Source organism: Cryptomeria japonica, chromosome 8 (assembly GCF_030272615.1).
Source record: "Cryptomeria japonica chromosome 8, Sugi_1.0, whole genome shotgun sequence".
NCBI classification, from domain to species: Eukaryota; Viridiplantae; Streptophyta; class Pinopsida; order Cupressales; family Cupressaceae; genus Cryptomeria; species Cryptomeria japonica.
The window spans coordinates 339,037,392-339,065,011 of record NC_081412.1 but is presented as its reverse complement, the minus strand read 5'-3'; positions in this window follow the sequence as shown (position 1 = coordinate 339,065,011).

The following is a 27,620-nucleotide window of genomic DNA, read 5'->3' as shown; positions in this document are numbered from 1 at the left end:
CGAGGCACAGGCTTCAAAATGAGGTTCTAAGAGCACGATGTGCACCAAAACCAGGTTTGAAAGCTATTGGCTCTAGAATTGGGACTTTCATCTTGAAACCTTGTTGTGCCTCCAAACATTGATTTTGATACTCCAAAATAGGGTCTTTCGAGGCAGAAGCTCCGGAATGAGGTTTTATGAGCACGATGTACATCAAAGTTGCGTTTTGATGCTATCACCTCTGGAATTGGGACATGTGTCTTGAAACATTGTTGTGCCTCCAAAAATCGATTTTGATGCTCCAAAACCAGGGCTTTCGAGGCACAAGCTTCGAAATGAGGTTCTAAGAGCACGATGTGCGCCAAAATCAGATTTTGATGCTGTTGACTTGTATCTTGAAACCTTGTTGTGCCTCCAAACATTGATTTTGATGCTCGAAAACTGGGTCTTTTGAGGAGCAAGCTCCGACATGAGCTTATAAGAGAATGATGTTCGTCAAAATGGAATTTTGACGCTCGAAAACTAGGTCTTTTGAGGAGCAAGCTCTGACATGAGCTTATAAGAGAATGATGTTTATCAAAATGGAATTTTGACGCTACAGGCTCCGGAATAGGGACTTGCGTCTTGAAAGCTTGTTCTGCCTCCAAACACCAATAGGGACTTGCATCTTGAAAGCTTGTTGTGCCCCAGAATAAGGACTTGCATCTTGAAACCTTGTTGTGCGTCCAAACATTGATTTTGTTGCTCCAAAACTGGGGCTTTTAAGGCACAATTTCTAAAACAAGGTTCTACGACCATAATGTGCCTTTAAGGGTTTTAGCACAACCTCCGAAATGAGGTTCTAAGAACACCATGTTTGTCAAAATCATGTTTTGACGCTATCAGCTTCAAAATCGGGACTTGTGTCTTGAAACCTTGTTGTGCCTTTAAACATTGATTTTGATGTTTTCAAACTGGAGCTTTCGAGCCACACATTGCGAAACAAGGTTCTAAGAGCACGATGTATATCAAAATCACGTTTTGACACTACAGCCTCCGGAATAGGGACTTGCATCTTGAAAGCTTGTTGTGCCTCCAAACACCAATTTTGATGCTTCGAAACTGAATATTTTGAGGCATAAGCTCCAAAATAAGGTTCTAAGACCATGATGTGCGTCAAAATTAAATTTTGACACTTCCGGCTCAAGACTCCAGGTTCAAGACTTGCATCTTGAAACCTTGTTGTGCCTCCAAACATCGATTTTGTTGCTTCAACACTGAGGCTTTTGAGACAGAATTTCTAAAACAGGGTTCTAAGAGCACAATGTGCATCAAAATTGAATTTTGATGCTACTGGCTCTAGAATTGGGGATTGCATCTTGAAACCTTGTTGTGCCTCAAAACATTGATTTTGATGCTTCGAAACTGGGGCTTTCGAGGCACAAGCTTTGAAATGAGGTTCTAAGAACACGATGTGCACCAAATTCAGATTTTGACGCTATTGACTCTAGAATCAGGACTTGCATCTTGAAACCTTGTTGTGCCTCGAAACATTGATTTGGATGCTCCAAAACTGGGTCTTTCGACGCATAAGCTCCGAAATTGAATTTTGATGCACATTGTTAGAACCCTGTTTTAGAAATTGTGCCTTAAAAGCCCCAGTTTTGGAGCATCAAAATCGATGTTTGGAGGCACAACAAGGTTTAAAGATGCAAGTCCCAATTTTAGAGCCGGTAGCGTCAAAATTTGATTTTGACGCACATCGTGCTCTTAGAACCTTGTTTTGGAGCTTATGCCTCAAAATCTTCAGTTTCAAACCATCAAAATTGGTGTTTCGAGGCACAACAAGCTTTCAAGACGCAAGTCCCTATTTCCGAACCTGTAGTGTCAAAATGTGATTTTGTTCCACATCGTGCTCTTAGAACCTCGTTTCGTAGCATGTGGCTCGAAAGCTCTAGTTTCAAAACATCAAAATCAATGTTTAAAGGCACAACAAGGTTTCAAGACACAAGTCCCAATTCTCAAGCTAATAGCGTCAAAACACGATTTTGACAAACATGGTGTTCTTAGAACCTGATTTCGAAGGTTGTGCCTCAAAAGCCTTGTTTTTGGAGCATAAAAATTAGTGTTTGGAGGCACAAGAAGGTTTCAAGAAACAAGTCCCAATTATAGAGTCAGTAGCATGAAAACACAATTTTTATGTACATCATGCTCTTAGAACCTCATTTCGGAGCTTGTGCCTTGAAAGCCCTGATTTTGGAACATCAAAATCAGTGTTTGGACGCACAACAAGGTGTAAAGAAGCAAGTCCCTATACTGGATCCTATAGTGTCAAAATTCCATTTTGATCCACATCATTCTCTTAGAAGCTCATTTCGGAGCTTGTGCCTCGAAAAACCCAGTTTTGGATCATCAAAATCAATGTTTGGAGGCACAAGAAGGTTTCAAGATGCAAGTCTCGATTCTAGAGTCAATAGCGTCAAAATCTGATTTTATCACACATCGTGCTCTTAGAACATCATTTCGAAGCTTGAGCTTCGAAAGCCCCAGTTTTGGAGCATCAAAACTAGTGTTTTGAGGCACAAGAAGGTTGCAAGATGTAAGTCCTGAGTCTGGAGCGAGTAGCATCAAAATTTGATTTTGACACACATTGTGCTCTTAGAACCTTATGCCTCAAAATCTTCAGTTTTGAAGCATGAAAATTGGTGTTTGGAGACACAAGAAGCTTTCAAGATGCAAGTCCCTATTCCAGATCTTGTAGTGTCAAATCATGATTTTGATGCACATCGTGCTCTTAGAACCGCATTTTGGAGCGTGTGGCTCGAAAGCTCTAGTTTCAAAATATCAAAATCAATGTTTAAAGCCACAACAAGGTTAAGACACAAGTCCCGATTCTCAAGCTCATAGCGTTAAAAATGAATGTTTTGAGGTACAAATGTGATTTCCGAGCTTGTGCTTTGAAAGACCTAGTTTTGGAGCATCAAAATCAATGTTTGGAGGCACAACAAGGTTTCAAGATGCAAGTCTCGATTCTAGAGTCAATAGCATCAATATCTGATTTTGGAGCACATCTTGCTCTTAGAACCTTATTTCAAAGCTTGTGCCTCAAAATCCTCATTTTTGGAGCATCAAAATCAATGTTTGGAGGCACAACAAGGTTTCAAGATGCAAGTCCCGATTCTAGAGTCAATAGCGTGAAAATCTGATTTTTGCGCACATTGTGCTCAAATCAGTGTTTTGAGGCACAACAAGGTTTGAAGATGCAAGCCCCGATTATAGAGCCAGTAGCATCAAAATCTAATTTTTATGCACATTGTGCTGTTAGAACCCTGTTTTAGAAATTGTGCCTCAAAAGCCTCAATTTTGGAGCATCAAAATTGATGTTTGGAAGCACAACAAGGTTTCAAGATGCAAGTCCTGATTCTGGAGCCGGTAGCGTCAAAATTTGATTTTCACGCACATCGTGTTCTTAGAATGTTGTGGAGCTTATGGCTTAAAATCGTTGGTTTCGAAGAATACAAATTGGTGTTTGGAGGCATAACAAGCTTTCAAGATGCAAGTCCCTATTCCAGAGCCTGTAGTGTCAAAATGTGATTTTGATGCACATCGTGCTCTTAGAACCTCGTTTCAGAGCGTGTGGCTTGAAAGCTCGAGTTTCAAAACATGAAAATCAATATTTAAAAGCACAACAAGGTTTCAAGACACAAGTCCCAATTCTCAAGCTGATAGTGTCAAAACATGATTTTGACAAACATGGTGTTCTTAGAACCTCATTTCAGAGGTTGTGCCTCAAAATCCTCATTTTTGGAGCATAAAATTTAGTGTTTGGAGGCACAACAAGGTTTCAAGACACAAGACCCAATTCCAGAGTCAGTAGCGTCAAAATGCAATTTTGATGTACATCATGCTCTTAGAACCTCATTTCGGAGCTTGTGCCTTGGAAGCCTTGATTTTGGAACATCAAAATCAGTGTGTGGAGGCACAACAAGTTTTCAAGATGCAAGTCCCTATTCCAGAGCCTGTAGTGTCAAAATTACATTGTGACACACATCATTATCTTAGAAGCTCATTTCGGAGCTTGTGCCTCGAAAGACCCAGTTTTGGAGCGTCAAAATCAATGTTTCGAGGCACAACTAGGTTTCAAGATGCAAGCCCCGATTCAAAAGTCAATAGCGTCAAAATTTGATTTTGGCGTACATTGTGCTCTTAAAACTTCATTTTGAAGCATGTGCCTCGAAAGCCCAGGTTTCAAAGCATCAAAATCAGTGTTTTGAGGCACAACAAGGTTTCAAGATGCAAGCCCCGACTAGAGCCAGTAGAATCAAAATTCGATTTTGATGCACATTGTCCTCTTAGAACCCTGTTTTAGAATTGTGCCTCAAAAGCCCTAGTTTTGGAGCATCAAAATCGATGTTTGTAAGCACAACAAGGTTTCAAGATGCAAGTCCTGATTCTGGAGCCGGTATCATAAAAATTTGATTTTGACAAACATCGTGCTCTTAGAACCTTGTTTTGGAGCTTATGCCTCAAAATCTTTAGTTTTGAAGCATCAAAATTGGCGTTCGGAGGCAGAACAAGCTTTCAAGATGCAAGTCCCTATTCCGGAGCCTGTAGTGTCAAAATGTTATTTTGATTCACATTGAGCTCTTAGAACCTCGTTTCGGAGCGTGTGTCTCGAAAGCTCCAGTTTCAAAACATCAAAATCAATGTTTAAAGGCACAACAAGGTTTCAAGATACAAGTCCAAAGTCTCAAGCTGATAGCTTCAAAACACGATTTTGGCAAACATGATGTTCTTAGAACGTCATTTCGGAGGTTGTGCCTCAAAATCCTCATTTTTGGAGCATAAAAATTAGTGTTTGGAGGCACAAGAAGTTTTCAAGACACAAGTCCCAATTCTAGAGTCGGTAGCATCAAAATGCAATTTTGATGTACATCGTGCTCTTAGAACCTCATTTTGGAGCTTGTGCCTTGAAAGCCCTGATTTTGGTACATCAAAATCAGTGTTTGGAGGCACAAGAAGGTTTAAATAATCAAGTCCCTATTCCAGAGCCTCTAGCGCCAAAATTTCATTTTGACGCACATCATTCTCTTAGAAGCTAATTTCAGAGCTTGTGGCTCGAAAGACCCAGTTTTCGAGCGTCAAAATCAATGTTTGGAGATTTTGACGCACATTGTGCTCTTAGAACCTTGTTTTGGAGCTTATGCCTCAAAATCTTCGGTTTCAAAGCATCAAAATTGGTGAGGCGCAACAAGCTTTCAAGACGCAAGTCCCTATTCCAGACTCTGTAGTGTCAAAACATGATTTTGATGCACATCGTGCTCTTAGAACCTTGTTTTGGAGCATGTGGCTCGAAAGCTCCAGTTTCAAAACATCAAAATCAATGTTTAAAGGAACAACAAGGTTTTAAGACACAAGTACCAATTCTCAAGCTAATAACGTCAAAACACAATTTTGACAAACATGGTGTTCTTAGAACCTCATTTCCGAGGTTGTGCCTCAAAAGCCTCATTTTAGGAGCATAAAAATTAGTGTTTGGAGGCACAACAAGGTTTCAAGACACAAGTCCCAATTCCAAAGTCGGTAGCGTCAAAACGCAATTTTGAAGTACGTCGTGCTCTTGGAACGTCATTTCGGAGCTTTTGCCTTGAAAGCCATGATTTTGGAACATAGAAAGCATTGTTTGGAGGCACAACAAGGTTTCAAGATGCAAGTCCCAATTCTCGTGCTGGTAGCATCAAAATTTGATTTTGATGCACATCATTATCATAGAACCTTGTTTCGAAGCTTGCACCTCGAACGCCCCGGTTTCGGAATATAAAAATTGGTGTTTGGAGGCACAACAAGGTTTGAAGACACAAGTCCGGATTCTAGATCCGATAGTGTCAAAATGCGATTTTGAAGCACATTGTGCTCTTAGAACCTTATTTAGGAGCTTGTTCGTCAAAAGCTCCGGTTTGAGAGCATCAAAATTGGTGTTTTGAGGCACAAGGTTGCAAGACGCAAGTCGTGATTTTGGAGCCGATAGCGTCAAAATGTGATTTTTACGCACATTGTGCTCTTAGAGCCTCGTTTGCAGAGCTTGTGCCTCGAAAGCCCTGATTTTGAAACATCGAAATTAGTGTTTGGAGGCACAACTTGGTTTCTAGAAGCAAGTCCCTTTTCCGAAGCCTATAGTATAAAAAATCCATTGCGACGCACATCATTCTCTTAGAAGCTCATTTCGGAGCCTGTGGCTCGAAAGACCAAGTTTTGGATCAAAATCAATGTTTGGAGGCACAACAAGGTTTCAAGATGCAAGTGTCGATTCTAGAGTCAATAGCATCAAAATCTGATTTTACCGCACATCGTGCTCTTAGAACCTCATTTCGAAGCTTGTGCCTCGAAAGCCCTGGTTTCGGAGCATCAAAAACAGTGTTTTTTGGCAAGACAAGGTTTCATGATGCAAGCCCCGATTCTAGAGCTAGTAGCATCAAAATTCAATTTTGATGCACATTGTGCTCTTAGAACCCTGTTTTAGAAATTGTGCCTCAAAAGCCCATGTTTTGGAGCATCAAAATCAATGTTTTAGAGGCACAACAAGGTTTCAAGACACAAGTCCCACTTCCAGAGATGGTAGCGTCAAAACGCAATTTTGATGTACATCGTGCTCTTAAAACCTCATCTCAGGAGCTTTCGAGCCACATGCTTCGAAATGAGGTTCTAAGAGCACGATGTGCATCAAAATCATGTTTTGATACTACAGGCTCTGGAATAGGGACTTGCGTCTTGTAAGTTTGTTGTGCCTCCAAAAACCAATTTTGATGCTTCACAACCAAATATTTTGAGACATAAGCTCCAAAACAAGGTTCTAAGAGCACGATGTGCATCAAAATCAAATTTTGGTGCTACCAGCTCCAGAATCAGAACTTGCATCTTGAAGCTTTGTTGTGCCTCCAAACATCAATTTTGATGCTCCAAAATTGGGCTTTCGAGGCACAATTTCTAAAACAGGGTTCTAAGAGCACAATGTGCATCAAAATTGAATTTTGATGCTACTGGCTCTAGAATCGAGGCTTGCATCTTGAAACCTGGTTGTGCCTCCAAACATTAATTTTGATGATCCAAAACTACGATGTTTATAAAAATTGCGTTTTGACGCTACCGACTCTGGAATTGGGACTTGTTTCTTGAAACCTTGTTGTGCCTCCAAATACTAATTTTTATGCTCCAAAAATGAGGCTTTTGAAACAAAACCTCTGAAATGAGGTTCTAAGAACACCATGTTTGTCAAAATTGTGTTTTGACGCTATCAGCTTGAGAATTGGGACTTGTGTCTTGAAACCTTGTTGTGCCTTTTAACATTGATTTTGATGTTTTTGAAATGGGAGCTTTCGAGCCACATGCTCTCAAACGATGTTCTAAGAGCACGATGTGCATCAAAATCACGTTTTGACACTACAGGCTCTGGAATAGGGACTTGCATCTTGAAAGCTTGTTGTACCTCCAAACACCAATTTTGATGCTTCGAAACTGAAGATTTTGAGGCATAAGCTCCAAAACAAGGTTCTAAGAACAGGATGTGCGTCAAAATCAAATTTTGATGCTACCGGCTCCAGAATCAGGACTTGCATCTTCAAACCTTGTTGTGCCTAAAAACATCCATTTTAATGATCCAAAATTGGGGCTTTTGAGACACAATTTATAACATAGGGCTCTAAGAGCACAATATGCATCAAAATTTAATTTAGATGCTACTAGCTCTAGAATCGGGGCTTAGATCTTGAAACCTTGTTTTGCCTCAAAACACTGATTTTGATGCACCGAAACTGGGACTTTCGAGGCACAAGCTTCGAAATGAGGTTCTAAGAGCACGATGTGCATCAAAATCAGATTTTGATGCTATTGACTCTAGAATCGGGACTTGTGCCTTGAAACCTTGTTTTGCCTCCAAACACTAATTTTTATGCTCCAAAAATGAGGATTTTGAGGCACAACCTCTGAAATCAGGTTCTAAGAACACCATGTTTATCAAAATCGTGTTTAGATGCTATCGGCTTGAGAATCGAGACTTGTGTCTTGAAACCTTGTTGTGCCTTTAAACATTGATTTTGATGTTTTGAAACTGGAGCTTTCAAGCCACATGCTCCGAAATGAGGTTTTAAGAACATGATGTGCCTCAAAATAATGTTTTGACACTACAGGCTCTGAAATAGGGACTTGTGTCTTGAAAGCTTGTTCTGCCTCCAAACACCAATTTCAAAGCTTTGAAACCAGAGATTTTGAGGCATAACCTCTAAAACAAGGTTCTAAGAGTACGATGTGCGTCAATATAAAATTTTGACGCTACCGGCTCCAGAATCAAGACTTGCATCTTGAAAGCTTGTTGTTCCTCCAAATATTGATTTTGATGCTCCAAAACTGGGGCTTTCGAGGCACAATTTCTAAAACAGGGTTCTAAGAGCACAATGTGCATCAAAATTAAATTTTGATGCTATTGGCTCTAGAATTGGGGCTTGCATCTTGAAACCTTGTTGTGCCTCAAAACACTATTTTTTATGCTCTGAAACCGGGGCTTTCGAGGCACAAGCTTCGAAATGAGGTTCCAAGACCACGATGTGCACCAAAATCAGATTTTGATGCTATTGACATTAGAATCGAGTCTTGAATATTGAAACCTGGTTGTGCCTCCAAACATTAATTTTAATGCTCCAAAACTATGTCTTTTGAGGCACAAGCTCTGAAATGATCTTCTAAGAGAATGATGTGCGTCAAAATAGAATTTTGACGCTACAGGCTCCAGAATAGGGACTTGCTTCTTGAAAACTTGTTATGCCTCAAAACATTGATTTTGATGTTCCAAAATTAGGCCTTTCAAGGCACAAGCTCCGAAATGAGGTCCTAAGTGCACGATGTTTATAAAAATTGCGTTTTGACGCTACCGACTCTGGAATTGGGACTTGATTCTTGAAACCTTGTTGTGCCTCCAAATACTAATTTTTATGCTCCAAAAATGAGGCTTTTGAAGCACAACCTCTGAAATGAGGTTCTAAGAACACCATGTTTGTCAAAATCATGTTTTGATGCTATCAGCTTGAGAATCCGGACTTGTGTCTTGAAACCTTGTTGTGCCTTTTAACATTGATTTTGATGTTTTTGAAACAGGAGCTTTCGAGCCACACGCCCTCAAACGATGTTCTAAGAGCGTATGTGCATCAAAATCACGTTTTGACACTACAGGCTCTGGAATAGGGACTTGCATCTTGAAAGCTTGTTGTACCCCCAAACACCAATTTTGATGCTTCGAAACTGAAGATTTTGAGGCATAAGCTCCAAAACAAGGTTCTAAGAACAGGATGTGCATCAAAATGAAATTTTTACGCTACCGGCTCCAGAATCAGGACTTGCATCTTCAAACCTTGTTGTGCCTCCAAACATCCATTTTAATGATCCAAAATTGGGGCTTTTGAGACACAATTTATAACACGGGGTTCTAAGAGCACAATGTGCATCAAAATTTAATTTAGATGCTACTAGCTCTAGAATCGGGGCTTGGATCTTGAAACCTTGTTTTGCCTCAAAACACTGATTTTGATACACCGAAACTGAGACTTTCGAGGCACAAGCTTCGAAATGAGGTTCTAAGAGCACGATGTGCATCAAAATCAGATTTTGACGCTATTGACTCTAGAATCGGGACTTGTGCCTTGAAACCTTGTTTTGCCTCCAAACACTAAATTTTATGCTCCAAAAATGAGGATTTTGAGGCACAACCTCTGAAATCAGGTTCTAAGAACACCATGTTTGTCAAAATCATGTTTTGATGCTATCAGCTTGAGAATCCGGACTTGTGTCTTGAAACCTTGTTGTGCCTTTTAACATTGATTTTGATGTTTTTGAAACGGGAGCTTTCGAGCCACACGCCCTCAAACGATGTTCTAAGAGCGTATGTGCATCAAAATCACGTTTTGACACTACAGGCTCTGGAATAGGGACTTGCATCTTGAAAGCTTGTTGTACCCCCAAACACCAATTTTGATGCTTCGAAACTGAAGATTTTGAGGCATAAGCTCCAAAACAAGGTTCTAACAACAGGATGTGCATCAAAATGAAATTTTTACGCTACCGGCTCCAGAATCAGGACTTGCATCTTCAAACCTTGTTGTGCCTCCAATCATCCATTTTAATGATCCAAAATTGGGGCTTTTGAGACACAATTTATAACACGGGGTTCTACTAGCTCTAGAATCGGGGCTTGGATCTTGAAACCTTGTTTTGCCTCAAAACACTGATTTTGATGCACCGAAACTGAGACTTTTGAGGCACAAGCTTCGAAATGAGGTTCTAAGAGCATGATGTGCATCAAAATCAGATTTTGACGCTATTGACTCTAGAATCGGGACTTGTGCCTTGAAACCTTGTTTTGCCTCCAAACACTAAATTTTATGCTCCAAAAATGAGGATTTTGAGGCACAACCTCTGAAATCAGGTTCTAAGAACACCATGTTTGTCAAAATCGTGTTTTGAAACTGGAGCTTTCAAGCCACACGCTCCGAAATGAGGTTTTAAGAGCGTGATGTACCTCAAAATAACGTTTTGACACTACAAGCTCTGAAATAGGGAATTGTGTCTTGAAAGCTTGTTCTGCCTCCAAACACCAATTTCGAAGCTTCAAAACAAAAGATTTTGAGGCATAACCTCTAAAACAAGGTTTTAAGAGCACGATGTGCGTCAATATAAAATTTTGACGCTACCGGCTCCAGAATCAAGACTTGCATCTTGAAAGATTTTTGTTCCTCCAAATATCGATTTTGATGCTCCAAAACTGGGCTTTTGAGGCACAATTTCTAAAACAGAGTTCTAAGAGCACAATGTGCATCAAAATTGAATTTTGATGCTACTGGCTCTAGAATCGAGCCTTGCATCTTGAAATCTTGTTGTGCCTCGAAACATTGATTTTGACGCTCCAAAACTGGGTCTTTCGAGGCACAAGTTCCCAAATGAGCTTCTAAGAGAATGATGTGCGTCAAAATGGAATTTTGAGGCTCCGAAATAGGGACTTGCTTCTGGAAACCTTTTTATGCCTCCAAACAGTGATTGTTATGTCCCAAAGTCAGGGCTTTCAAGGCATAAGCTCCGAAATGATGTCCAAAGAGCACAATGTACATCAAAATTGAATTTTGACGCTACCGACTCTAGAATTGGGACTTGTGTCTTGAAACCTTGTTGTGTCTCCAAACACTAATTTTTATGTTCAAAAAATGAGGCTTTTGAGGCACAACCTCCGAAATGAGGTTCTAAGAACACCATGTTTGTCAAAATCATGTTTTGACGCTATCAGCTTGAGAATCGAGACTTCTATCTTGAAACCTTGTTGTGCCTTTAAACATTGATTTTTATGTTTTGAAAATGGAGCTTTGGAGCCACATGCTCCGAAACGAGGTTCTAAGAGAATGATGTGAATCAAAATCACTTTTTGACACCACAGGCTCTGGAATATGGACTTGCCCATTGAAAGCTTGTTGTGCCTCCAAACAACAATTTTCATGCTTCGAAACCAAATATTCTAAGGCATAAGCTCCAAAACAAGGTTCTAAGAGCACGATCTGCGTAAAAATCAAATTTTAATGCTACCATCTCCAGAATCAAGACTTGCATCTTGAAACCTTGTTGTGCCTCCAAACATTGATTTTGATGCTCCAAAACTGGGGCTTTTGAGGCACAATTTCTAAAATAGGGTTCTAAGAGAACAATGTAAATCAAAATTGAATTTTGATTCTACTGGCTCTAGAATCGGGCTTGCATCTTGAAACCTTGTTGTGCCAAAAAACACTGATTTTGATGCTCTGAAACTGGGGCTTTTGAGGCACAAGGTTCGAAATGAGGTTCGAAGAGCACAATGTGCACCAAAATCAGATTTTAACGCTATTGACTCTAGAATCGGGACTTGCATCTTGAAACCTTGTTGTGCCTCCTAACACTGATTTCGATGTTTCAAAATCGGAGCTTTGGAGGGACAAGCTCTACTAGCGATGCTCTAAGAGGACCATGTGCGTCAAAATCACTTTTTTACGCTGCCGCCTCCAAAATGGCGACTTGCTTCTTGCAACCTTGTGCCTCCAAACACCAATTTTGATGCTCCCAAACCGGGGCTTTCGAGGGACAAGCTCCTAAATAAGGTTCTAAGAGCACAATTTCCTTCAAAATCGCATTTTGACACTACCGGCTCTGGAATTGGGACTTGCAACTTGAAACCTTGTTGTGCATCCAAACACCAATTTTGATGTTCTGAAACTGGGGTGTTCAAGGTGCAAGCTTTGAAACAAGGTTCTAAGAGAACGATGTGCATCAAAATTGAATTTTGATGCTACCAGCACGAGAATCGGGACATGCATCTTGAAACCTTGTTGTGCCTCCAAACAATGATTTTGATGTTCCAAAATTGGGGCTTTCAAGGCACAAGCTCCAAAACGAGGTTCTAAGAGCACGATGTACATCAAAATTGCATTTTGATGCTGCCGACTCTGGAATTGGGACTTGTGTCTTGAAACCTTGTTGTGCCTCCAAACACTAATTTTATACTCCAAAAACGAGGCTTTTGAGGCACAACCTCTGAAATGAGGTTTTAAGAACACCATGTTTGTCAAAATTATGTTTTGACTCTATCATCTTGAGATTCAGGACTTGTGTCTTGAAACCTTGTGCCTCCAAACACTAATTTTTATGCTCCAAAAATTAGGGTTTTGAGGCACAACCTCCGAAATGAGGTTGTAAGAACACCATGTTTGTCAAAATTGTGTTTTACGCTATCAGCTTGAGAATCAGGACTTATGTCTTGAAACCTTGTTGTGCCTTTAAACATTGATTTTGATGATTTGAAACTGGAACTTTCAAGCCATACGCTCCGAAACAAGGTTCTAAGAGCATGATGTGCATCAAAATCACGTTTTGAGAATACAGGCTCCAGAATAGGGACTTGTGTCTTAAAATCTTGCTGTGCCTCCAAACACCAATTTTGATGCTTCGAAACTGAAGATTTTGAGCCATAAGCTCCAAAACAAGGATCTAAGACCATGATTTGCATCAAAATCAAATTTTGATGCTATCGGCTCTTGAATCAAGACTTGCATCTTGAAATCTTGTTGTGCCTCCAAACATAGATTTTGATGCTCCAAACCTAGGGCTTTTGAGGCACAATTTCTAAAACAGGGTTCTAAGAGCACAATGTGCGCCAAAATTAAATTTTGATGCTCCTAGCTCTAGAATCATGGCTTGCATCTTGAAGCCTTGTTGTGCCTCCAAACATTGATTTTGACGCTCTGAAACTAGGTCTTTCGAGGCACAAGCTCCGAAATGAGCTTCTAAGAGAATAATGTGCATTAAAATGGAATTTTGACGCTACAGGCTCCGGAATAAGAACTTTCTTCTTGAAACTTTGTTGTGCCTCAAAACATTAATTTTGATGTTCCAAAATCTGGGATTTCAAGGCACAAGCTCCAAAATGAGGTTCTAAGAGCACAATGTACATCAAAATTGCATTTTGACGCTACCAACTCTCGAATTGGGACTTGAGTCTTGAAACCTTGTTGTGCCTCCAAACACTAATTTTTATGCTCCAAAAACAAGGCTTTTGAGGCACAACCTTCGAAATGAGGTTCTAAGAACACCATATTTTTCAAAATCATGTTTGGACGCTATCAGCTAGAAAATCGGGACTTCCATTTTGAAACCTTGTTGCGTCTCAAAACACAGATTTTGATGCTCCAAAACTGGGCCTTTGGAGGCACAAGCTTTGAAATGAGGTTCTAAAAGCACGATGTGCGCGAAAAGTAGATTTTGGCATTATTGACTCTAGAATCTGGACTTGCATCTTGAAACCTTGTTGTGCCCCCGAACATTGATTTTGATGCTCGAAATCTGGGTCTTTCCAAACACAAGCTCTGAAATGAGATTCTAAGAGAATGATGTGTGTCAAAATGGAATTTTGAGGATACAAGCTCCAGAATAGGGACTTGCTTCTTGGAACCTTTTCGTGCCTGCAAACATTGACTTAGATGTTCCAAAATCAGGGCTTTCAAGGCACAAGCTCCGAAATGAGGTTCTAAGAGCACGATGTACATCAAAATTGCATTTTGATGGTACCGACTTTGGAATAGGGACTTGTGTCTTGAAACTTTATTGTGCCTCCAAACAATAATTTTTATGCTCCAAAAATGAGCCTTTTGAGGCACAACCTCCAAAATGAGGTTTTAAGAACACCACATTTGTCAAAATAGTGTTTTGACGCTATCAACTTGAGAATTGAGACTTGTGTCTTTAAACATTGATTTTGATGTTTTGAAACTGGAGCTTTCAAGCCACACGCTCCGAAATGAGGTTCTAAGAGCACGATGTGCATCAAAATGATGTTTTGACACTACAAGCTCCGGAATAGGGACTTGCGTCTTGAAAGCTTGTGGCGCCTCCAAGCACCGATTTTGATGCTTCGAAATCGAAGATTTTGAGGCATAAGCTCCAAAACAAGGTTCTAAGAGCGTGATGTGCGTCAAAATCAAATTTTGACACTACCGGCTCCAGAATCAGGACTTGCATATTGAAACCTTGTCATGCCTCCAAATATTGATTTTGATGCTCCAAAACTGGGGCTTTTGAGGCACAATTTCCAAAATAGGGTTCTAAGAGCATAATATGCATCAAACTTGAATTTTGATGGTTCTAGCTCTAGAATCGAGGCTTGCATCTTGAAACTTTGTTGAGCCTCAAAACACTGATTTTGATGCTCCAAATCCAGGGCTTTCGAGGCACAAGCTTCGAAATGAGTTTCTAAGAGCACGTTGTGTGCCAAAATCAGATTTTGACGCTATTGACTCTAGAATCAGGACTTCCATCTTGAAACCTTGTTGTGCCTCCAAACATTGATTTTGATGCCCCAAAACTGGGTCTTTCGAGGTAGAAGCTCCAAAATAAGCTTCTAAGAGAATGATGTGCATCAAAATGGAATTTTGACGCTACAGGATCCGGAATAGGGACTTGTTTCTTGAAACCTTGTTTTGCCTCAAAACATTTATTTTCATGTGGCAAAATCAAGGCTTTCAAGGAACAAGCTCCGAAATGAGGTTCCAAGAGCACGATGTACATCAAAATTGCATTTTGGTGCTAGCCACTGTGGAATTGGGACTTGTGTCTTGGAACCTTGTTGTGCCTCCAAACACTATTTTTTATGCTCCAAAAATGAGGCTTTTGAGGCACAACCTCTGAAATGAGGTTCTAAGAACACCATATTTTTTAAAATAGTGTTTTGGTGCTATCAGCTGTTGGCAAATGCACACTCCAATGAGAAAGTGTAGGTGAATGAAGGTATTGTCATTGATGGCAACCTTACAATCATGTGATAGCGGTAGGTAGACACAGGCACCGGCACCGGCAGACTCTACACCGGCATATAGATCATCGACACCGAAAAAGAAGATTATCGGCACCATGGTTGAGAGGAATTTTGTGTATATATATTTTGTAATTAATTGTAAAATCTTTTTGTAAGCAAACTTGGTGGATTGTAATACAACTCATATATGTATGAGATCATTGTAGATCATTTAGAACACGAAGTATGGAAAGATAATTGCAGACCTAATATGTGAATTATTGGATAAGGGTTTATGTATGTAGCAAAGCTTAAACCGGCACTGAATTTGGCATAGTGGATGCTAATCTGAAGCAGTACAAGACATTGGATTTGTATAATCCATTTTTGTAAGTCAATGTGACTTCTTTGTAATTGAGCAGTGAGCTCTAGGCACTTGGCCTTCCTGCATGTGCAGGCCCCTATTGTAAGTAGTAATATTCTCTTATTGGCTAGTAAGTGAATATTGTGGGTCACAAATCCCACCGAGGTTTTTCCCACACTGGGTTTCCTCGTTAAAATATTGTGTTATGGTGTGTTTCTTATGCTGTGGTTATTATTCTTCTTTACTGCATTATTTTTCGTTTACCGATACACAGTTTTGATTTGCTTTTTATGTTATAACTTAAGAAAATTATTATACTGGTCAAATACTGATTCACCCCCCCCCTCTCAGTATCTTTGGGAATGCTAACATCAGCTTGAAAATTGGGACTTGTGTTGTGAAACCTTGTTGTGCCTTCAAACATTGATTTTGATATTTTGAAACTAGAACTTTCGAGCCACATGCTCTAAAACGAGGTTCTAAGAGCACGATGTGCATCAAAATCATGTTTTCACACTACAGGCTCTAGAATAGGGACTTGCGTCTTGAAACCTTGTTGTGCCTCCAAACACCAATTTTGATGCTTCGAAACCGAAGATTTTGAGGCATAAGCTCCAAAACAAGGTTCTAAGAGCGCAATGTGCGTCAAAATCAAATTTTGACGGTACCGGCTCTAGAAACACGACTTGCATCTTGAAACCTTGTTTCGCCTCCAAACACTGATTTTGATACTCCAAAACTGGGGCTTTTGAGGCACAATTTCTAAAACAGGGTTCTAAGAGCACAATGTGTATCAAAAATTGAATTTTGAATCTACTGGCTCTAGAATCAGGGCTTGCATCTTGAATGCTTGTTGTGCCTCGAAACATTGATTTTGACGCTAATTTTGATGTTCCAAAATCAAGGCTTTCAAGGCACAATCTCCGTAATGAGGTTCTAAGATCACAATGTACATCAAAATTGCATTTTGACGTTACCGACTCTGGAATTGGGAGTTGTGCCTTGAAATCTTGTTGTGCCTCCAAACACTAATTTTTATGCTCAAAAAACGAGGATTTTGAGGCACAACCTCCGAAATCAAGTTCTAAGAACACCATGCTTGTCAAAATCGTGTTTTGAATACTATCAGCTTGAGAATCGGGATTTGTGTCTTGAAACCTTGTTGTGCCTTTAAACATTGATTTTGATGTTTTGAAACTGGAGCTTTCGAGCCACACGCTCCGAAACGAGGTTCTAAGAGCATGATGTGCATCAAAATCAAAATTTTGAAACTATAGGCTCCGAAATAGGGACTTGGGTCTTTAAAGCTTGTTCTGCCTCCAAACACCAATTTTTATGTTTGAAAAATGAAGATTTTGAAACCTTTGTTGTACCTCCAAACATCTATTTTGATGCTCCAAAACTGGGGCTTTTGAGGTACAATTTGTAAAACAGGGTTCTAAGAGCACAATGTGGATCAAAATTGAATTTTGATGCTACTGTTTCTAGAATCGGGGCTTGCATCTTGAATGCTTGTTGTGCCTCGATACATTGATTTTGATGCTCCAAAACTGGGTCTTTCGAGACACAAGTTCCCAAATGGGCTTCTAAGAGAATGATGTGCGTAAAAATGGAATTTTGATGCTACAGACTCCGAAATAGGGACTTGCTTCTTGAAACCTTGTTGTGCCTCCAAACACTGATTTTTATGGTCCAAAATTAGGGCTTTCAAGGCACAAGCTCCTAAATGAGGTTCTAAGAGCATGATGTACATCAAAATTGCATTTTCACGCTACCGACTCTGGAATTGGGAATTGTGTCTTGAAACCTTGTCGTGCCTCCAAACACTAATTTTTATTCTCCAAAAATGAGGCTTTTGAGGCACAACCTCCGAAATGAGGTTCTAAAAACACCATGTTTGTCAAAATCGTGTTTTGAGGCTATCAGCTTGAGAATAGGGACTTGTGTCTTGAAACCTTATTGTGCCTTTAAACACTGATTTTGATGTTTTGAAAATGGAGCTTTGGAGCCACACGCTCCGAAACAAGGTTCGAAGAGCATGATGTGCATCAAAATCACATTTTGACAATAAAGGCTCCAGAATAGGGACTTGCATCTTGAAATCTAGTTGTGCCTCCAAACACCAATTTTGATGCTTCGTAACTGAAGATTTTGAGGCATAAGCTCCAAAACAAGGTTCTAAGACCACGATGTGATTCAAAATGAAATCTTGACGCTACCGGCTATAAAATCAGGACTTGCATCTTCAAATCTTGTTATGCCTCTAAACATCGATTTTGATGGACAAAACCTAGGGCTTTTGAGGCATAATTTATAAGACAGGGTTCAAAGAGCACGATGTGCATCAAAATTGAATTTTGATGCTACTGGCTCTAGAATTAGGGCTTAGATCTTGAAACCTTGTTGTGCCTCAAAACACTGATTTTGATGCTCCAAAACTGGGGCTTTCGACGCACAAGCTTCGAAATGAATTTCTAAGGGCATGATGTACGCCAAAATTAGATTTTGACGCTATTGACTCTAGTATCAGGATTTGCATCTTGAAAGCTTGTTGTGCGTCTAAACATTGATTTTGATGCTCCAAAACTGGATCTTCCGAGGTACAAGCTCCAAAATGAGCTTCTAAGAGATTGATGTTGGTGAAAATGGAATTTTGACGCTACAGGCTCCGGCATAGGGACTTGCTTCTTGAGGCACAACCTCTGAAATGAGGTTCTAAGAACACCATATTTCTCAAAATTGTGTTTTGATGCTATCAGCTTGACTATCGGGACTTGTGTCTTGAAACCTTGTTGTGCCTTTAAACATTGATTTTGATGTTTTGAAACTGGAGCTCTCGAGCCACACGCTTCTAAATGGGGTTCTAAGAGCACGATGTGCGTCAAAATCAAATTTTGATGCTACTAGCTCTAGAATCAAGACTTGCATCTTGAAACCTTGTTGTACATCAAAATTGAATTTTGATGCTACTGGCTCTAGAATCAGAGCTTGCATCTTGAAACCTTGTGTTGGGACTAATTAAAATTGAGTCAAGTTTATAGGCCCATTTCAAAAATTTGCCCGGCATTTGCGAATGATTAAAATAAGTCAGTTTGAATGGCCAACTTAGTGTAGCGTCGTAAATTGTACGCACTTGCTAGGGTGGTACAATTTCACACCTAGTTTAGCACCCGCCTTGGCGCATTTTGCATTTTGCATTGCATTTCCCCTTTAGCACTTAATTAATTAAATTAATTAGGTCTAGGGTTCTATTTTATCATCTCCCATATCATAAAGTTGGGCCCTTTTTATTAAAGTGTGCCCCTTTCATTTTATTCTTCCAATACATCATTTAATCAAAAACCCTAATTAGGTCCTATTTTGAACTTGGGGGCTTGATTTCGGGGGTCAAAACATCTTGAAATCACCTGTAACTTCGGGATTCGCTCAAAAATCATCATATCCGACGGCCCTGAAAATTTGGTGAAAAGTTGTCGGGACCATGGCACCCGGCGTGCACACGGTCCCGGACATTTTTCCCGAAATTTCAGGGACGCAATCCAATCATAAAATAAAGCTTAACCTCAAGAAATTGGCAGGAGATTCAATCTCTAGGTTGGCCAAAAGTTGAAATTATGACCTAGGGTTTCATATATAAGAGCTCTCTTTCTTCATTTGAAAGGATCCAGAATTTTGGTTTTAAGGACCGTCTATGCAGCGAAAGAGCAGATCTTTGAAGACTTCAACAACATTCAACATCCATCCATCAAGCATCCATCAATTTCATTCATCCATTTAGGGCTTTGAAGGCATTGAAGAACAATAAGGGATCATCGACTGAAGATTGGCTTGTACCCCTCCCTTGGGGTTGGGTATGATTTCATGTTGTTTTCATGTCTTTGCATAAGCTTCATCATATCATTTGTATTCATGCTTTAGATCACTTTGCATCTTGATTTGGAGCACTTACATTATCATGTACAAGCAATTAGGGTTTACTTTCTAGGTTGCTCTAGTTTGCTTACTTGCATTTTAGGATCTTGCACACACACAAGATCTGCACACACTACTTTTACAATACAACTTGGCTATTCGTGGAGGTGGAAACCACCAAAGCGGGGATTTGACTAAGGCAAAACCCTATATAGCCGCCCACCATACCTTTTCAGATATAAGTGCAGGTTTCGGGATTCGGACGATGCCACAAGTTGTAGATCCGACAGAAGCGGACCGAGACAGAACAACACGGCAAATTTTAGAGCAAAAGACCAGGACAAGGGCGTGGGGGCGCCCTGGTCCTGCCAGGATAGGGGCACTGGGCGCCCTGGTCCTTCTGTCAGACAGCAAGTTTCAGACAGCTTTTCAGGTTGCAGAACAGCAGTTTCAGGAGCAGTTTCAGGGGCAGTATCAGGATAGTGGCGCTTGCACCCCCATCCCAAACATTTTCACTCAGATTTTAACTCCGGGTACGCATTTACATTCTTGTCTTGTCCTTGTGTTTACAGCTTTCCATTGTTTAATCTTAATTCTGCAATCTTGTTATTAGTTCATACTTGGACTTTGGGATTAGGAATTGAACTTGTATCATTTTATCTTTCAATTACAACAAAGGAATAGAAATCCTAATAGGTAGCCCGTGGCTCTCTCTTCCACAAAAAGAAGTAGCCAATTGTGTGATACCTCTAGGCTCTTTCGTATTCCACAATGTGTGTCGAAAGGTAGGAATAGGACATGTTAGCCTAGTCTCGCTTTTTCCCCTACACATTTTGGTGAACCCGACGTGAACCTTATTATTGCTTTCTCTTGCATTACATTTGTTAGATCTAAATCTAGATTTAGCGTGTTTCATTTAAGTTTCATAAAAAAAAAAAGGAAAAAAAAAGAAGGAAAAGAAAGAGTATGTTTTGTTTCTTTGCATTGGGTGTTTAAGTTTTATGCAATTTTTTTAATTTTAAAATGTCAGATTTTTATTTACAAGATGTTCATATTTGTGATGATGTATACAATTATGTTGATTATGAGTTAGATGAAGCTTTAGATGAGTTTTTGAACCCTAAAGATACCAAACCTTCATTTTACCAAAAACTCATAAACATTGTTACTATGTCATTTCGTTCTGATGAGAAAGATAAGTCGAATGATTCCTCTCAAGGGTACATTCCTATCAACTCTTCCACTAAATCTAGTAACATCGTTGTTTTCAATGATCCCTTCTATGAAGAGATATCTCCTTTTGAATCAAAAGATAAACCTTTCAATAGATATGATCATGCTTTGTTGGATGATGCCCTTGATGACCTTGTGGCTCCTAAAAAACGCTCCCTTCATGAGGATCCTTTTGTGCAAGAAGATGACATTATCCCTACATTTCCTAGTGATGGCATTTCCTTTTCCAACAAAATTCCCACTAGAGATGATGAATTAATGATAAATGCTTACCCTTCTCCTAAAGTTGGTCTTACCCATAAGCATCCCTTAGAGAAAGAAGATGAAATAATAAGCAATTTCCCTAATTCTCTCTCCCCTAAAGATCATATTGAACATATTTTGAGGAAAGAGGATGAGTTTAACACATCTATTGATGCTCTCCCTCCTAAGGATGAGGAATTAATAAACAATGTTATCTCCTCTCCCGAAATTGACAATACTTCAAACACTCCTTCCAACAACCTCACTATTTGGGATGAACCATTAGAAGAAGGTGTAGATTATTCTCTTCCCCATGAGAGAACCCTAGCCAAAGGGGATGAAATCAAGATTGAAAACTCCCTTGATAGTTTCTCACCTTCCTTGAATCTCAATCATTCTCCCTCTAAAAATAAAGCATCTCCCTCTCCTCAACTTGGTTCTACTCATAAGGAAACCCTAGCTCAAAGCAAGATGGTTAACATCTCTTTCAAAGATCTCCCTCTCAAAAGTGAGACTTTAGAGAGTAATGTTGATTCTTCTCCTAGAGAGTTTATTCCCCATGTAGATCCTTTGATGATAGAGGATATGACCTTTCCTAGTATTACTCTTCCTACTGGAACATCAATGCCTACCCCTTGTCTCTCTCCTAAAATTGATTTAATCCGTGATAAGATTTTAGTGTAAGAGAAGACTATCAATAATTCTTCCAACACTTTTGTTCATTCCTCTAAACCGTCCTCAATTAATTTGATACGTGTGAATGAAACACCTAACAAACCTCTCTTCACTGTCCAAGGTGCCTATCCTTCTCAAAATTCTCAACCTTTAAATAAGCCTATCTTAGTGGTTCAAGGTGGTTATGCTAATGATTCTTTTTGCACTCCTAAGAAACCTATTATTACTGTGCAAGGAGGTTATTCTACTAAGAGCCCTTATGAGTATGCTAAGCAACTGACTAGAGAGAGTTATAATGCGGTTGCTCATACCTATAACACAAGAAATAATAGGCAACCTAATCCTCCTCCAGTTATCCCAACTTCACTTCCTCCTTCCCAACCTATTCTTCCTCAAGCTCCTCGTATTTCACAAATGCTTAGTAAGGACTATGATCTCATAGAACAACTTAAAACTACTCCTGCTAAGATATCCCTTTGGGATTTGATCCAAACTTCTTCTGCTCATCATGGAATGTTACAAGATGCCTTGAAAGATTTGAATGTTCCTCCACCTAATACATCTAGTAATATAGTGTCTTTGGTTAACTCTGTGATGAATCCTAAAGCTCAAATTGTGTTTACTCAAGATGAGTTGCCTACTAGTGAAATTCAACATCAATATGATCCCTTGATGATTGTGGTTATCATAAATGACACTGCTATAAGACGAACACTGGTAGATAATGGTTCTGGCCTTAATGTGTGTAGCATTAATCTATTGCATAAGATGAATGTGGATACATCCCTTATTGAGCCTGACTCTCGTCCCATTCGAGGCTTTGATAATGTGGCTAAGTCTTCATTAGGTATTATCACCTTACCCATCACAGTGGGACCTGTTACTTTGCCTACTCCTATCCATGTTATGTCGGGAAATCTAACATACAACTTGTTATTAGGGAGACCTTGGATTCACAGTATGCAAGCTGTCCCCTCTACATTGCATAGACAAGTTAAATTTATTTATAATAATAAGACATATACCTTGATAGGTGATACTAATTTTCAAGCTTGTTTGCAAACATCTACTTCCAAAGGGAGTTCTTCTAAGCCTTCCTCTTCTAGTGATGACTCGTTAAACAAGATACCTATGGATGAATCATCACCCTCTGATAATCAAAATTCTTTGGATGAGTCTGAAGTTCCTAAAGAATATTCTTCTCAACTTGAATCTACACATGAAAAGGCTTTTGATCCTGAGAAGGTTCTCGCAGAAGACGATTGGGGATCTCTTGATTTTAATCCCACCTTTGTAGGTGAGTATAGGGTTCCTCCTAGAGAGATTAAAGTTAAAAAAGAAGGAAGAAACTAGAGATCAATCAGTCTTACCTGAACCTATGAGCCATAATTTTGTGGCCGCTTCTCAAACTTCTTCTCCTCACACCTCTAATTCTGAAGTATTTGATTCTTTGTCTTATGAAAAACCACCTTTTCTTTCTGAAATGGCTAATCGTTATGGTCGTGGTTTCCATATTTTGGCTAAGAGTGGCTATAGTGGAAATGGTTGTGGCGCAAATGAACAAGGAATTAAAGTTCCTTTAGAACATAACATGCATGAATATTCATTTGGACTTGGATATAATCTTTCTAAGCCCACCAAAGCATCTAAAAGACCATCTCTCAATGTGAATGCTATATTTAGTAGTGATGATGATCTCACTTCAACTAAATCATCTTCTACTTCTATCAACTCTCATTCCCCTCATAAGGAAATCTTGGCGATGAACAAATCTCTTTATGACTCACCTCAAATTTCTAAATCCACTTATGAATCTTTATCTCCTATTCGTAATAAAGTCCTTTCCTCCAAGGATAAGGCTCTAATAAATTACACTCATCCCTCTTCTAAGATGTCTTGTGACTTTTCTTCTTCAATTTTTATCATTTTATACATGTTTTTGATCTCACTTATAGTTGAGCATTCAGCATGTCATATTCAAATACCTCATTCAATCTATCATGTCTTTAAATAACATTAATGGCTATTATGTTGCTCATCATTATGTGACATTGGTAGCTCATTTACTAGGGGCTCATTGTCATTCATGATGGTACAATTTCAAGTGCAACCATATTTTTTGAAGCAACATAATAGCCTAATTTTTCTATGTTATCTCTTGTTCCTATGGGGACAAGAGTGATTTCATACATCTCTTCTTTTTATGGTTAAAATTTCCCTTTGGGGTAATAGTGTGGAAATATTGATCATCTTTTCTTTAGAATCCTCTTTTCCTAGATAGGGGAGAAGATGTGTATTCTCTTTCTTATCCTACCTACTTCTTGTGAGGAGCATTTTACATACACCAATGTCTTGCTTGCATGAACTCATATGAGTATGTAGTACATTTTGCTTATGTCTAAATCTCTCCCTAGAAGATTGTGTAAGTCCTTCTCACTGTCCTTATCCTTGGGAGGCAATGATCTTTCCTTATATTTATCTAAGGATCCACCTTTTCCTATTTCGTGGATGGTGTGAACTTTATGTTATTCCTTGTATGCATTTGTTGTTGTTTGTTCAAGGATTCTCTCTTACAAGAGGTGTAAGTCCTAGACTACAACCTCTTTTGCACTTGGTAAAATACATCCATAATGAATTCACTCTCCCAATTGGGTTAAAAAGAGCATCATCCTTCATTAAGAATCACTTTCACCTCGCAAAAGAAGGAAGTATTGCATTCTTATTCTCTTCTTTGTCTTATTCTAGAAGATGTTATATTTGTCTAAGACAATTCCTCTCGGGGATAGGTGTCTTTTGTACAAAGATCTCTTCTCCTCTAAGGATCTCCTTTACACATACTACAAGATATCCCTTTTCAACTATCTTATCCTTGCTTAAAGAGTGCAAAACTCTCTTGCTTGGATCTATGACATTGTTGCATTTTTGGGGTATCTTCTTTTGTGATGAAGGTAGGTATCCTTGTTCTACTTTGCTTATGACATAAACATTACACTTTTTGAGCAATGGGTCATTCTCGAAACTAAAGCACAGACTTTTAGAGCGAGATGTCTCCATTTTTCTTTTATGCAAGGTGATTATTCTCGGAACCAAAGCACAGACTCTTAGAGCGAGATGTCACGCTTTTGTACTATACAAGTTGTAGCATACTCGGGCATAGACTCCTATGAGGTGCTTCTAACCTCCCTAACACACACATGCACGAGGTTGAGTGGAACTAGCGGCATAAGGCAAGACTTTCTCACTCTCCTCCCTTACATGGATCACCTAGATAGACTTTAGGGGCTAGTTTTCCATGTCCTTTTTCCCATGGATCACCTAGACAAGATCTAGGGGTGAGAAGTACATGTTTTCTCTCTCACTATTCTTCTCATGGATCACCAATGTGTGTATTCATTCTTTTTTTCCTTTCTTTTCTTCTCTTTGCATTTTGTTTACATTCACATCCTTCATCTTGTGTTAGAGAACTCTCAAATCCTCACACTCTTTGTTGTGTTGGAATTAAGATTTAGTCCTCTTTCTTACCAAATGATTCTCCATTAGTTTTTGATCTCATATCAAATCTTCTTGTGAGCATTTGTCATCAATATTCTTTAACAATTCGAAGTGGTAAACATGATACCCTGTTTCAACTCACTAAAATTAGCAAGCCGAAATAGGGGGGGGCATATAGCTACCCTCGAATTTTCATCACCTTCCTTAGTAAGCATTAGGTGATTTTGTGATCTAACGTGTGTTTTGTAGGATGCGGTTCCTAACTGTGTACTGCAGATACCGCTGGGGGCTTCGTTCGACAGACTTATGGATATATCATTTTTCAAATAATGTTTACTTTCCTGTACTTTAGCTTGCATATGCACGTAGTGTTCATATGACCGCTAAAGTGGGGGCTAAATGTAGCGTCGTAAATTGTACGCACTTGCTAGGCTTTAGCACCCGCCTTGGCGCATTTTGCATTTTGCATTGCATTTCCCCTTTAGCACTTAATTAATTAAATTAATTAGGTCTAGGGTTCTATTTTATCATCTCCCATATCATAAAGTTGGGCCTTTTTCATTAAAGTGTGCCCCTTTCATTTTATTCTTCCAATACATCATTTAATCAAAAACCCTAATTAGGTCCTATTTTGAACTTGGGGGCTTGATTTCAGGGGTCAAAACATCTCGAAATCACCTGTAACTTCGGGATTCGCTCTAAAATCATCATATCCGACGGCCCTGAAAATTTGGTGAAAAGTTGTCGGGACCATGGCACCCGACGTGCACACGGTCCCGGACATTTTTCCCGAAATTTCAGGGGCACAATCCAATCATAAAATAAAGCTTAACCTCAAGAAATTGGCGGGAGATTCAATCTCTAGGTCGGCCAAAAGTTGAAATTATGACCTAGGGTTTCATCTATAAGAGCTCTCTTTCTTCATTTGAAAGGATCCAGAATTTTGGTTTTAAGGACCTTCTATGCAGCGAAAGAGCAGATCTTTGAAGACTTCAACAACATTCAACATCCATCCATCAAGCATCCATCAATTTCATTCATCCATTTAGGGCTTTGAAGGCATTGAAGAACAATAAGGGATCACCGACTGAAGATTGGCTTGTACCCCTCCCTTGGGGTTGGGTATGATTTCATGTTGTTTTCATGTCTTTGCATAAGCTTCATCATATCATTTGTATTCATGCTTTAGATCACTTTGCATCTTGATTTGGAGCACTTACATTATCATGTACAAGCAATTAGGGTTTACTTTCTAGGTTGCTCTAGTTTGCTTACTTGCATTTTAGGATCTTGCACACACACAAGATCTGCACACACTACTTTTACAATACAACTTGGCTATTCGTGGAGGTGGAAACCACCAAAGCGGGGGTTTGACTAAGGCAAAACCCTATATAGTCGCCCACCATACCTTTTCAGATATAAGTGCAGGTTTCGGGATTCGGACGACGTCGCAAGTTGCAGATCCGACCGAAGCGGACCGAGACAGAACAACACAACAAATTTTAGAGCAAAAGACCAGGACAGGGGCGTGGGGGCGCCCTGGTCCTGCCAGGACAGGGGCGTCCTTCTGTCAGACAACAAGTTTCAGATAGCTTTTCAGGTTGCAGAACAGCAGTTTCAGGAGCAGTTTCAGGGGCAGTATCAGGACAGTGGCGCTTGCACCCCCGTCCCAAACATTTTCACTTGTTTAATCTTAATTCTGCAATCTTGTTATTAGTTCATACTTGCACTTTGGGATTAGGAATTGAACTTGTATCATTTTATCTTTCAATTACAACAAAGGAATAGAAATCCTAATAGGTAGCCCGTGGCTCTCTCTTCCACAAAAAGAAGTAGCCAATTGTGTGATACCTCTAGGCTCTTTCGTATTCCACAATGTGTGTCAAAAGGTAGGAATAGGACATGTTAGCCTAGTCTCGCTTTTTCCCCTACACACTTAGCAAGGGGGTAAAATGGAGCCAGTTGATTTTCAGAGGGTAAGGCTCAGGATTCATGTCCCAAACCTTTCATTTGGCTTATTCAATGATGTGCAACTTTCAGAAGTCAATTTGGATAAGTTTATGAGGTACCCAGTTTGAGGGGTGAGCTGGAAGTGCATTTTAGGCACAAGTGCAAATTTTATTAAGTAGCCTACTTTGGGTGTTTATATCTTTTGCCATGTTTACTATCATGAATAATTTCAAAATGGATTGAATTTTATGCATAAATGTGAGTCAACATGCAAAATTTCAAGTCCTTATGAATCCGTTTGCTCAGTTTTCAAAGCTCAATCCATTTGTAGTTTGTGATGTTTGCACAAGTGTAAAAATGTCCTGGTGAGCGTCATGTCAGAATGTTTGTTCCAGGCTAATGTTGGTATAAATGGTGAGCTACGTTTCAAATTTCAAGGCTCTACCA